The sequence below is a fragment of the Scatophagus argus genome, chromosome 15, assembly GCF_020382885.2.
Source record: "Scatophagus argus isolate fScaArg1 chromosome 15, fScaArg1.pri, whole genome shotgun sequence".
Taxonomy (NCBI): Eukaryota; Metazoa; Chordata; class Actinopteri; family Scatophagidae; genus Scatophagus; species Scatophagus argus.
The window spans coordinates 11514384-11527461 of record NC_058507.1 but is presented as its reverse complement, the minus strand read 5'-3'; the positions used below and the strand labels follow the sequence as shown (position 1 = coordinate 11527461).

General features: G+C 40.2%; 1 protein-coding gene across 1 annotated transcript in view; it reads right to left on the bottom strand.

The window, feature by feature from the left end:
- bahd1 (bromo adjacent homology domain containing 1) overlaps positions 1–13078 on the bottom strand; it is a 28823-nt gene that overhangs the window by 12644 nt on the left and 3101 nt on the right. The gene's annotated exons all lie outside the window — the stretch shown is intronic.

The window sequence follows — 13078 nt, the reverse complement described above, 5'->3', positions numbered from 1 at the left end:
AAGGACAACATTCCCACAAGGTCAAAGGGGCAACAAACTAACCCTAAAATCACAGTGAGGTATGAAAATAAGAATTGAAAACACAAAAATGTATGATCAAATGACACACAAATTGATCTCCTTATTTCACCAAAACTGGTGGCAGAAAACCTTCATCACACAATAGCCTCTTCAGTTTCCATGTCAACAGGCTGATGCTGAGTACATTAAAGCATCTCAGTAGAAGATGCCTAATAAGCTTTGCGATCCTCTGCAGTTCACACGAGTTCTCCTGCTCTCTAAATACAAAAACCACCTCAGTAAGGGAAAAACCCTTAAAGTTCCTGATAAATCAACTGCCAGTGATCTTTATGCAGTGACACTCCCACTCATACTTCTTGCTGCAGTCCTGAAACACAATTATGCCACTTGACCTCCCAGAACTGAGTCAACATGTACCTTTTTTTATTATTATTGTTAAAAGGACTCTTCAGCTAGAAAATCAGTGAGCTTTAACAATCACACACTTTCTCAGGGATGATTACATCTCAATCTCAGTTTCCATTTAAACCTGACGCACACACAGTTAGGAGACTTTTAACTACACAAGTGAATTTTGTGGTTTGTGGGCCTTCAGTGGGTTGCTGGAAATAATAAAATTACATGTTGAGCTCACACAAACGTAGAGCTGCAACTCATCTCTTCATTAATTAACATGACTAGAAATCCACGTAGGAGGTTTTGCAGATTTCTTGGGTGTTGGTCAACACATCCAATAATCTAAAAACTGTTTCAGTGTTACTAAATGAATGGTTTATAGAGTATACATGCAAGTTAATGCAAGATATAAAAAAAAAAAGTTGGAATTTTTATCTGATCTGCATGTGTAGAGATGTGACTTCATCAACAAGAGTGGATTTTTGATTTCACTCTGAAGGAAAATGCATTATCTCACAAATGAAATCCCAACTTGGAGTACAAACAGATTTCATCTGCATGAGTATCATATCATATTGGGTCAAATTTCAAAGAGCATTTTTATAAGGCCCACATCAGGACATAAATAACTCCCTGAAACATCTCGAGTATTGACCATAATTGACTGGAGCTGATTGAAATGTGAAAAGCTCTTATGTGATGTTTATGCCCTCACTAATATTTTCTTTCCAAAGTGCATCACATCATGTTTAATGTCATTTTATGGATGCTTGTTTTTAAAGTGAGCCACTCATAGTAGCAATTAAGCTTTAAATGACTCTGGAGGGGCAGTCAAGGGGAATTTATGTGTGTGTGTGTGTGTGTGTGCGCTGCAGGCACAGTCGTTGCTCAGAATACACACAATGCAGCTGATTTCTTTTTGCCAATACACCATTTCCTGTTCTATATCCAGTATGATATTATTAATAGCAATAAAAATTCAGTTCTTCTTTCTGCAGTCAAGAAACACAAACCAAAAAGAGAATGATGAGAGGATGTCAGTCAAAACATAAAAAACTGAGTCTACACTGCATAACAATAACAGATTAATTTAATCAACAGTCATCACTACATGGGCAGCAAATGTGCTCTTCTATATCTGATGATGGGTAGGAAAACCAAATCCCAGTGTTGTTGCTGCTAACAACATTCAAATCTGCCTAAGATCTTCTACACTAAAACCTGGACATACTTTGTGAGCCTTGTAATCTGTCGTTTCATTAAATGCGAAAGTTTTCAAACAATCTCAAAGAGTCTGAGAACAAACACAGGAATGAGCCGAACCACATATGCAAACACACTATGAATCAGGAGTGGACGCTATCTGGCTGGACGTTTTCAAACCATCTCATAGTTCAGTCTGCCTTTATTGCCAAATAACTCAGTGAACCGTGAAATGCAATCCATGAGAGAGAAATTTAATTTCCAGATAACTAGAGGACAGAAGGAGCCTCACATTGAGTTTCTGTCTGAGGATATCAAATCAAGTTGCTTCATCTGAATAAGACAAGCATGCACAACAAGGACATGAGCTCAGTGAAGAGCATCATTACTTTTCTCAGCCCGACCTTAACCACGCTGACCACAGCAAATAACACAATGCATTTTTAGGATAAAATTAATACTGTGGAACTGTATGTTTATTTCCTTTTTGTGCTGTTCAGAAACTTAAAACCCTTTTATGCAGCACTTTGCACACTCAGCTTTATGCTGTGCCCAGCCGCCCACAATCACTTCCTGCTTCGAAAATAAAATAAAAAGTTGCCTCCATTATGTGAGGATTGTGGATAATTCACCTTTAAGTTTAAAACTGTACAGAAGAGCTACTGGTTGCTGGTTGAATACACTGTTTCTTACCATACTTTTGGAGACATATATTGTGAAAGCTCAAAACAGTGGACTGTTTCCACATATATTATAAAATTTTTCCTTTAAAATTTAAGAAACAGGTAGAAGAAACCTACAGGTAAACAAGAAACCTACAGGTGTGTTAAAGAAACGTACGAAGTGATGAATCTGAGAGGATTCAGGCTGCAACCAATGACTGCTTTAACCATCATTAATAGGACGGTTAATTTCACGATCAATCACTTAATGTTTAGTCGATAAAATGCCAAAAAAAAGGTGAAGTGCTTCTTTTATCCAGCCAACAGTTCAAAACCCAAAGAGTCTCTGGCTCCTATCATAAATGACAGAAAAGCAGCAAATCCTTACATTTAAAAGCTGAAACCAGCAAGTGTTTGATATTTCTGCTTGAAAAGCAACTTAAATGACTAATCGGTTATCAAAATACCTAGCAATCAATTTTATTTTGACGGACAAATCATTAAAACAGCTAATCGTTGCAGATCTATGGGGGGTCAGAAAGATGCCTGACAGGATATGACAAAATCAGAAACACATCAAACATTCACGTTTACTTTTCAAATGTTTCTCTAATTACTGAAACACTGGACAGTTTCAACTTTTCAGCGTTTTTCTTGAGTTGTTGTTTAGTTGATTTTTCCATCTGAAAAGGTGAAAATATAATTTCACAAGAGAAAGGTACTCATTGAAAGCATATCCCATTAATCATCTAATGACCACTCAGATTCATCTCTTGAAGAAGTTTATACAAAGACAAAAAGAGGAAAAAATTATAATCATTTTGTGTAACAGATATACTGTATGTTTTACGTTCTAGTCCCTTTTAATTATCTTGTGAAGCACAGGTTGGGAGCCACTGATTCAAAAGTGAGAAGACATCAAGAACCTTCCCTTAAAAGCTCTGCCATTTAAAGTAAATGGAGCATAATTTACACATTAAACCCACTTAATAACAATTCTGCATCGTGGATTTCACCCTCGCTCTCCTCCTGATGGCATTTTAAGTGACTGTAGTTTCAGCAGTATATTGAGAAGAGGAGGTGGCTGTGCTGCCTGGCTGTCACACACCCTCGTTCAGAAGAAGGACATGGTGTGTAGAGCTGTCATCATGAGAGGAAAAGCCTGGAGGCAGGAGCTCTCACGAATCTAAGCTGGTGTGCTTGTGTGTGTGTGTGTGTGTGGCTCCAGATACCACCAAGTCCACTTTTCCCGGAACAAATCCGCTGATCAACAGTCCTGCACAACCACCAAACACCATCCTCCTCCTCTTCCTCCTCCTCCTCCTCCACCACCACCATCACCAACACGACCACAGCTACCACCACCACCACAACCACCACCTCTTCACCTCCATGCAGGTCCAGGCACCGGCAGTTAAAAACACACCCACATCCACTCACAAATCCAGACTATCTTAAGCAGAAAGAAAAGGCAGAGCGAAGGGCAGCGCAGTGCACGTATCGTAATCAGGCTCCGTGAGAGCAGACTCGCCTACTGGAGCTTGTAGTTGGCCATGGTGGTGGACGGTGTTAAGCTGACAGCATGCCGTAGCAGGAGTGCAGGCTGCGATACGAGAAGTGGAAAAAAAAGCTCCTCGGCGGGGGGAAACGAGTCTAAAACACCCGAACATCCGCGATCAATGGAGCGGAGCTGCTAGTTAATATCAGTATCACCGGGAGCTCGTGTTACAGCCGAGTTGTTGGAGGCAGGCTATACCCAACCGATCCGATCATCTCCCAACTGTGACTGGAATCTCAGCCGCGATTAATCATTACCTTGCGCGTCCCGAAGGAAATAATAAAATTAAAAAAATATATAAAAATAAAAAAATCCCATGCGTCCTGGTCCTGATGGTCAATATCTACTCCGTCGGGTTGCCGAGGTGGTGAGCGATCCGCGGACCAAACAGCCCACAGTAGCCGGAGACATGGTGAACAAATCGGTGAGCGGTGACCTACTTCCGAAGTGGCATAGTGGAGATAATATTCATGCGCTGCCTGCATTCACATTCGCCGTTGCACCGGGACATCCCTGTGTAACGCGAAATCACGGTGCTGTAATATTCCCGCAGTGACTAAACTGTGAACTGCAACCATCAGTTGGGGATTTCTCCCTACTTCACCGTATTTTTTTTTCCAGTCTCTTCTGTATTACATCGTTATTACATGAATGCTATAGCTCTATTTAAAGCCGGTCCAGTGGGGAAAAAAAAAACAAATCGAGATGGAAATTACCAAAACTTCCAGCAATCTGAGATCGCTTCTTAAAAATAAGGCCAGCAAGATCATCGGAGAAATAGTCGAGGGATTTTTTTAACGACTATAATTTGCTTAAACCTGAAGAAAACGGAGTGTAAAGTAAAGAAGTTACAGTTATAAGTTATCATACGCAGACAGATGATTACGTACTATAGGAAAAATGGGCTCTTTAGGACTATTTACGTGCCATCCATGGCTGTAAACTAACCACCAAGTATTTTAAAGGTCAGTATGAAAAACTATAAGGCTAAACTAAAGAGCAACATAAACTTAAGATCAATGTCAACTCTATGCTGGGTGTGCATCTTTCGGTCATTTTAATGGCAGCAGGAAATTAAAGTACGCATTCCTCTTAATTAAACTCATTCACTGCATTCTCTTCTCTTAACATGGCAATTAAGGGTAATCTCAATCAAGAAAAATAATCAGTAAATTATAATACTTATGTACTGTACTAGTACTAATATGAACTGTCACATTTAAAAGAAACTATTAGGTCCTGTGTAGTAATATATTGAAGTACTACTATAAAAGCACTTGTTAATATAGCAGCACGACGAAAATTGAAGAAAAATAGCCTGTTAATTGCAATGATTAATAGACAAACAGCTGACAACTAGGGGTACAGTCCTACAGCACAGGAATATTATACAAAGGGCAGTTCATCATTTAAGTCCTAGAATAAACACTATAAAATAAATTACACAACATAAAGATTAATTCAAATTAGCCAGATTAATGACAGTGGAAAATAGAAGGATGTATCCCTCTTAATTAGTCTCATTTATTGTGTCCTCTGCTCTTAATGATACGTGCAATCTAATAATGATGATGAGCTGCCAGTCGCTGCTCATCATTTATTACCCTCCTTCTTGAGGAAACAGATAACATCGGCCTGTTATGCTATGATACGCTAAAATTCACAGTGTCAGTGATGGCCAAGTAGTCAGCTGCTGGACTCACTCGGCAGATGTTCAGTTCCAGGAAAACTTAAATATCTGCATTAAACAGCAGGTTCAGTCTCCTGAAAAGTAACTGATTAGAAAGCCACCATGTTATCAAGTTAGCATGTAGTCAAAATCAAGCTTAATTGGGATAAATGCTGATTGTCCTCATCAATATCAGCTTTGCAGTGTGTAATTAACAGCTGTAAACAAGCTTAGTGTGTTGAGTTAATGAGGCATGAGCACCAGGGGAAGCTGAGGGAGTATAGACTGCTGAGAGCTGACCTGCACTGCAATAAACACACTGCAGAGAGAGGCAGGACACCAGCCAGGGTGACTAAATGCTTCTTACATGCAGGAAGCACTCACTCATTCATTCACTCTCACTCACTCACTCACCGCGGTGTCAGAATCAGAATCAGAATCAGAATCAGAATTCCTTTATTAATCCCTGGAGGGAAATTCTTGAAAAGGAATGTCAATACAGACATAAAGCTGGCATCTAAATGACTGCTGAAAAACACATACTAATTGAATTCTGAAAACACTGTATGGGATCTGAAAAAAATCCCTATTATTTTTTTAACCCTGCAATTTTCAATCACAATGCAATCCAAACTCCTTCCTGCCCGCCCTACTGCTACTCCTCTCGGGGTCTCTCCTTCCTCAGAGCTGCTCTTGGTTTCCATGCTGTCGTTGGTCTACAGGTAGAGCTGACAGGACGTCTGTCTGCAGAGTCGAGCTGTCCTCCCTTACACTCCCTTAAAAACTCACCAACAACTTTATCTTTAAAGAGAATGTATTAAGTTAATTATTCATCCTCTTTTAGCTCTGTTTTTTGGTCTCCTCCAATTCCTGAGGGAAATCTATAGCTCCTCAGTAGCTAAACGGTCCACTATGTTCATCATCTAACTAATTTCAAACTTTGTTTGCTATTTGATGCTGGGCAGTAAGTGAGCAGTTTCTTGCAATGGCCAAAATATGTGCTATCACCATAAAGGTGAAGAGAACAACAGAGTCGAATGATAATTATCTTGTCTTGGTACATTGCTACAAGCAACACCTTTCAAATAACACTTTACCCATTATTATTAGAGATACACCAATCAACTGGCCCGGGACTGGAATTCGCCGGTTTTCAGCGTGCTCAGCCCAGACTTGAGACTGGCCAGTCAGTCTCCCATATCTCCACTCAATTTTCAAAAATCCAGCATTTACCAGTAAAAACAGGAAGAAGTTATCAGTAACCATCTAAAATGAACACTGTGGGTGGCAAATTGTTTGCGATAATGCAGAAATGACAGAAATGCTCTCAATGAAATAAAAACATTTTGTCAGAACAGTTTCTAAAAGATCACAGATAAATATTTGAATATGATCTCTCCTTGGCAAGCAAGCAAAGACAGATTTTTAAAATAAAGTCAAGAGACCCACAGGCAATCTGACTGGGATCAAGTTGTTCAGGATAATAAAAAGTGCTCGAATCCACTTCGATTTTACTAATTGTCAGGATTTACTGCTCCGAGCAGAGGTCATGCAGTGGGCAGTGAGACCATCCCTCATGTAAGGAAATCATACACCATGTTGCCTTGAACAAGGCAAGTAATATGAGTTTAAATTCAGCAGCATTTCTCAAGAGTCATCTGGTCCTTTGTACGTAGACCATTTTCACTTCAGACATCTCCAAACCGATCTACATTTGGCCTTGTACCCACATTTGACAAGATTCTGTGCCCCAGAAACTCTCATCTCAGGAGATATTTACTGAAGATGATGAATTTTTCATTCTGAAGGTGAAGAGATAGCACTGGGGAGAGTGAAATAACACTGTAATTCTTTATTGATCTCTTTCTCCGCTTGCCTGAAAAGACAGAGCTCAGATTCTGCCACAAACCAGTCGCCCTGGAGCTACAGCGCACTGCAAACAAAAAGTTTGCAAAAATATATAAAGTAGGCTATGTATTTTATTCTGTAAAGGACACTCGTATCTGCTAAGATACATGTGATCCTTCAAAGCAGGACTATGCAACTTTTGTTGAAATCATAAGAAATACTATTTGCTGCTATGGTTGGGCATGACCAGCAGCTAATGTTAGCCAGATACTGCTGTATAACTGCACATCTATGAACTTGTGCATTGACTTTATGGATGTTCTATTTATGTTGTTACACATACGTTTTAGCATACAGGATCATCCTGCAACGGCCACAGCTATTCTTGTCCACTTTTAACATACAAGTTCTACTTGTATACTTTTCATTTCTCCTAAAGGAACTGTGGAAATGTGGAGCTGCCCATTACATTTTTTGTATTCTGTTTATTTTTTTGTAGACAAAATCACAGCTTATTAATGTTGTAAGACTATATTTTTTTCATAATAGTGTTTAGGTGTCCTGGTGCAATTACACTATATAAACAAAAGTATTGTTCCAACAGGAACTTTAATGACATCCCATTCTAAATAGACAGACATTAATAAGGAGTTGGTACCCCCTTTAACAGCTTCCACTATTCTGATAAGATTCTCCGAAAGATTTTCTGTGGGAATTTTTGCCCATTCATGCAGTGGAGCTTTAGTGAGGTCTGGCACTGATATTGGACGAAAAGGCCTGTTTGCTCTGGTTCATCCAAAAGGTGTTCATTGGGGTTGAGGTCAGGACTCTCTGTGTGGGCCAGTCAAGTTCTTCCACACCAAACTTATCCAACCACATCTTTATGGCCTTTGCTTTGTACGCTGGGGCACAGTCATGCTGGAATAGCAAAGGACCTTCCCCAAACTGCTGCTACAAAGTTGGAAGTATAAGATTGTCCCAAATGTCTTGCTATGCTGACGCATTAAGATCAAGATTAGGCCCTGTAAAACAGACCTCTAAAGAGGTACTGGATACTTCTGTCTACATGGTGTATTTTTGCTCTCTTTCACTACCCTTGCAGTACTGTTTTCAGCCACAGCAAACAGCAGCTGTTTTCAGAGAAAAGCTTAAAAACCCTCACTACAGTACCTGCTCAGCACCAAACAGCAGACAGACACAGCTGTTAGCAACTAGCTGTTGAAAATAGCGGAGGAGTTAGCAGCTGAGGAGCCAGATATTTCCCTCATGAGTTGGTAGAGACCAAAAACAGAACTAAAAGAGAGCGAATATTTGACTCTTTGATTCTGACTCCAAATGAGCAACAAAGCTCTGTAACTGCTGGATGTCTAAATGAGCAAGTATTTGCTGACAAATTTGACATATTAACTTCATGACAACAGATGACGATATGTAAGTGTTGTATCCACAGTTTGTTCCTGCTGTCCCCAAAGGGAAATCAGTAAACTGCCTAAACTGCTTTTTTGTTAATCAAAACTACTTTATATTGTGTACACACAGTTTCATCTCCTGGAAATTACGTCTTCGAACTCATTTAACTCTGTTTGTCAGTGCCTCAATTTTGGCGTCATGAGGTTAATACCCATGGTAGGTAATGTGACTGGTCACACACAGCAACAATGTGTTCATGCACCAAAGGTATAATAAGCATCTGTGATTGTGGTCTATTAAGTCGTATATGAAAAGCAGCCAGTAGCTAGAAAGCATAACAACTGTTGATAATGGCCTGTGTGACATCGTTTACTGTCAGTTACACAATACAGCAAGACAGGAAGTGAGGTGTAAAGCAATCTTTTTACATTAAAGAGAAATAAGTTTCCAATGTGATGATGCATGCAGTATACATGTAGTAAAGTGAGGTCATTCAAGAAGCCTTATGTCTTCGAACTACTTCGGCAAACAGCCTTGGTCATGTAACTGGCTAAATGCTTTGTTATGTTAACTAAGAGAAGTATGTGTCACGCATGGCTCGTAGCAACAATGTGACACATGACTGGTTTGATTATGTGAAAAATAAAGACTTAAAAAGTAGAATTTCTCTTAAAAATAAGAGAATATAGGAAAATAAAATTAAGTTACTACACATGAAAAATGACAGGACATAATGACAAGGTACTGATTACACTGAAGAAGGTGCATAGTAATGTTTAAGTCGAAACACTTATGTACATATGTGGAATCAATACACTACACTGCAGGATGTGTCGGGAACGTCGAAAGACAACTAGGTGGAAAGCATACGTTTGCTTAACAACAGAACAGGTAGTAAGCTGTTATTTCTCAGCTTCAGCATGTAGCCTACAGATGCAGAGATGACAGTTCAGCACTACAGAGCAGATACAGGACAGGAAGGGTAATTATCTTCTTCTACTGTTCCTCTTCAAAGAGACAGGGCAAGATGCCAGACAGCCTGACTGGCAGAGAAGGAGAAGAAAAAAAAACAGAAGAGAGCCAGATAGAGAAAAAGATAGCGATGAAGACTGAATTCAAAAAAGATCGAAGCAAAGCACCAGAGAGGAGTGGGAAAGTGGAGAGGGAGTCTCATACCTCACATCTCATCAAGCAGGAGAAAAGTCAAACTTAGTAGAAATCAGTGGGGCAATTTTTCACATTCATCCTCCTGCTTTTCTTTGCTTGACAGCTTCTCAGAGATACAGACTTTTGACACAGACTTCCTGAGAGAGCAGTCGGGAACAAGGGAGCAGAGGAACTGGGAGAAAGTGTGAGAGAAAGCGACGGGGGGGGGGGGGGGGGGGTTAAAAGACAAGAGAGTGATGGATTGAGATAGCACAGAGAATGGAGACAGAGAGAGAGATTGTCATCATCATCGTCATGAACAATGACTCTCTGATAGAGGAGGCCTGTCGCTGGATTTTCAAACCAGCTGAGGAGGGAGTGAAGAGGAGGCGCCGCCCACCTGCCCACCTGCCAGGGCCTCAGTCATGCTTTTAGCATCTGCCAAACCGAAGGACGCTCGCTGCCATGTGCCTTTTACTGAAGGAGCCTGACGGTTGTCAGTCACAGTGAGGACTTCTGTTCTGTTTGGCCTCGGCCAAACAGGGCTTAATGCCCCCCCTGCTCACCCCCTGAACACACACACACACACACACACACTCCCACCCATGTAAACAATCCCAGTGTGTGTTGAGAAACGAGTGAGACCGCTACACATCCACTGCAGCTGTGGGCCGACCAACAGCTGACACTGGGCTCTGGGTCTCTGCTCTCTTTCTGCTTCCTACCCCACCAACCCCGCCTCCTTTTCTTCTATGTTTCCATGAAGCAGACCTGTAATTTTCACAGCTGTGTCTCAGGCACTGTGCCAGGGTGAGTCAGGGAGGGAGAGAGTGAGAGGGAGGCAGAGGGAGGCAGAGGGGCTGGCTAATGGCTTTTAGAGGACTACAGACTACAGCAGAGCTACAGACACTCAAGATTCAAGATTAAGATCTGACTGCAAAACTGATTGGCATTATAAAGCATAAAAGTACAAAGTTCAGCAAATTATATGGTAGCCAAAAAATATAATTCAGACTTTCCACTTGGGTCTTATTCTCATACTTTTGGCCATCTAATCTGTTGGTTAGGATGACAATATACACACCAACATCGCTGACACAAATTCAGATAATCAGACAGGCGGTAATGAGGCCAGCAGTTCAGTTAGATTATCTAAGCATGTTATTTGGAGGTGAAACCCAAAATGAGCACACCCAAAATGGTTTAATAACCCCAAATTGCAGGAAATCTGTTTGCACGCGCAACTAAGTAAAGACAGCAAGTCAAAGTTGAACCCGGAAGTCAGTCTGTAAATAGTGATGCATGTTTACAACACACAATTTGGGTCACAATATTTCCATTTGCCTCAGTTTTCTCTTCCAAAAAAAAAAGAATGATTAACTAGAGTTTATACTGCCTGAGCACAGTCCTGTTGGACTCATTTTTTAACAGTGTTGCCATATTAATCCAAGATCTGAGCCAAGGCTGGATGACCTACAGGGAATATCTGATTTCTGTCCTGAGGCTCCCGAGGTTTTCGGGGTTTTAAGGTTAAGGGTTAAAGCTTAAAGGATTTAACATGCTTGGGCTAATTTTAATTCAGATTTTTATAGAAAAATGCATTTTTAAAACACAGTGAATGACATGAGCAGGGCCTTCAGGTGGGCTTTGCTTTATTACCTGATCACTAAGTGTAAATCTAATTTGAAGACTTTAATTAAAGGGGGAAGGTTTTGTTTCATAACTGAGATGAACATTACAAAGTGAAAAATAAATCAATTAGTATCTTTTAGGACAACATTAAGCGTAGATAAAATACATTAAGATTAACTGATGAGCGCCTGTTGGTCTCCATCTTAGGCTGCTGTTTAAAGCAGTTTCCACCAACAACTATAGGCAACCTGTATGCAGCCTGAGAGGCACAATCCAGGTCAAAAAGGTCCACAAAGTTCGTAAAATTAGCATATCAGTATTTTTATCTCCTCTCATCTAGAATATGGACGTTTCAGAGGAAGATGAGAGAGAGAGTTTTCACTCAGAAATTCAACTAACTGGCCAAGGTCAAAAATAACATCTTGAATCCCCAGTGAAAATGGCACCTTTGCCTTCAGTTTGGAACTTGTATGTTGCATATTTCTGAGTGCATGTAGAAGGAATTGGGGTTCATTACAGGCCCAGCAGTTCACTTCTGCCTCTGGGCCCCCACAGGAGATAATCCAGCCACAACCTCAGCAAACGGCTTGGAGAATATCATGTTATTGATACCAATAGAAATGATGGCCATATTTAGAAAAATAAGACCAAAGTTGTAATAAATCTGATTCTAAACCTCCTTTAAAATTTGATGTGGAGGGAGACCTCAACACACAACCTACAACCTTTCATCATCCTATGATTTTTTTTTTTATACTGAAGTAAATCCAGCAGCTCTACATTTAAACAGGTTTCCAAAAGAAAATAACTGACTTTGGCTGACTGAAGTCAACAACTAACAACAATAAGTTAAAAAGTAATAAAAAGGACCCATTAGTACAGAGCAGCATCCAAACATAAGAAAAAAAATCCAGCCTGACTTCCTGTTAGATAATGTTTAACATGACTCTATGGGGAACAACAGAATGACTACGACAAGTGTTTTGGAAAAAAAAGAAAAAACCCTTGACAGTGTTCTTTTCCATTGCAACTTGATGAATGAACAATAAAGTTATTCATACTGGGTCAGAAATTTTCAACTGAAGAAAATATTTGCCAGTTCTAAACAACACATTTTATGTATTTAATTTGGAAAGTAGCCACACAATAAGATGATTGATTATAATATGTTCATACTATGAACAATAAACCACAATGCTCTCCTTTTATTTACACAGATCACACCTTTTAAATCCTTTTCTGGGCACATGTGACCTGTATTTGAGCAGGAAGTATTTATCTTTGGGACAGCAGGGAGGACAGTGTGGGTGACAGGAGGCATGTTGAACCCTTCCTCCTCCTCCTCCTCCTCCTCCACCCTCTATGGCCACAAAAGGACACTTCCTCAGAAATAATGGGATTATGTCCATGATTGATATCCAGCTTTATGGCTCACGTGTGGGCACTGCACCTCCATTCAACATGCCGCTATGACAGGCCTGTCAAAGTAGACACTGGAGAACTGACTAGACACAAATCTACCACAACCTCCAG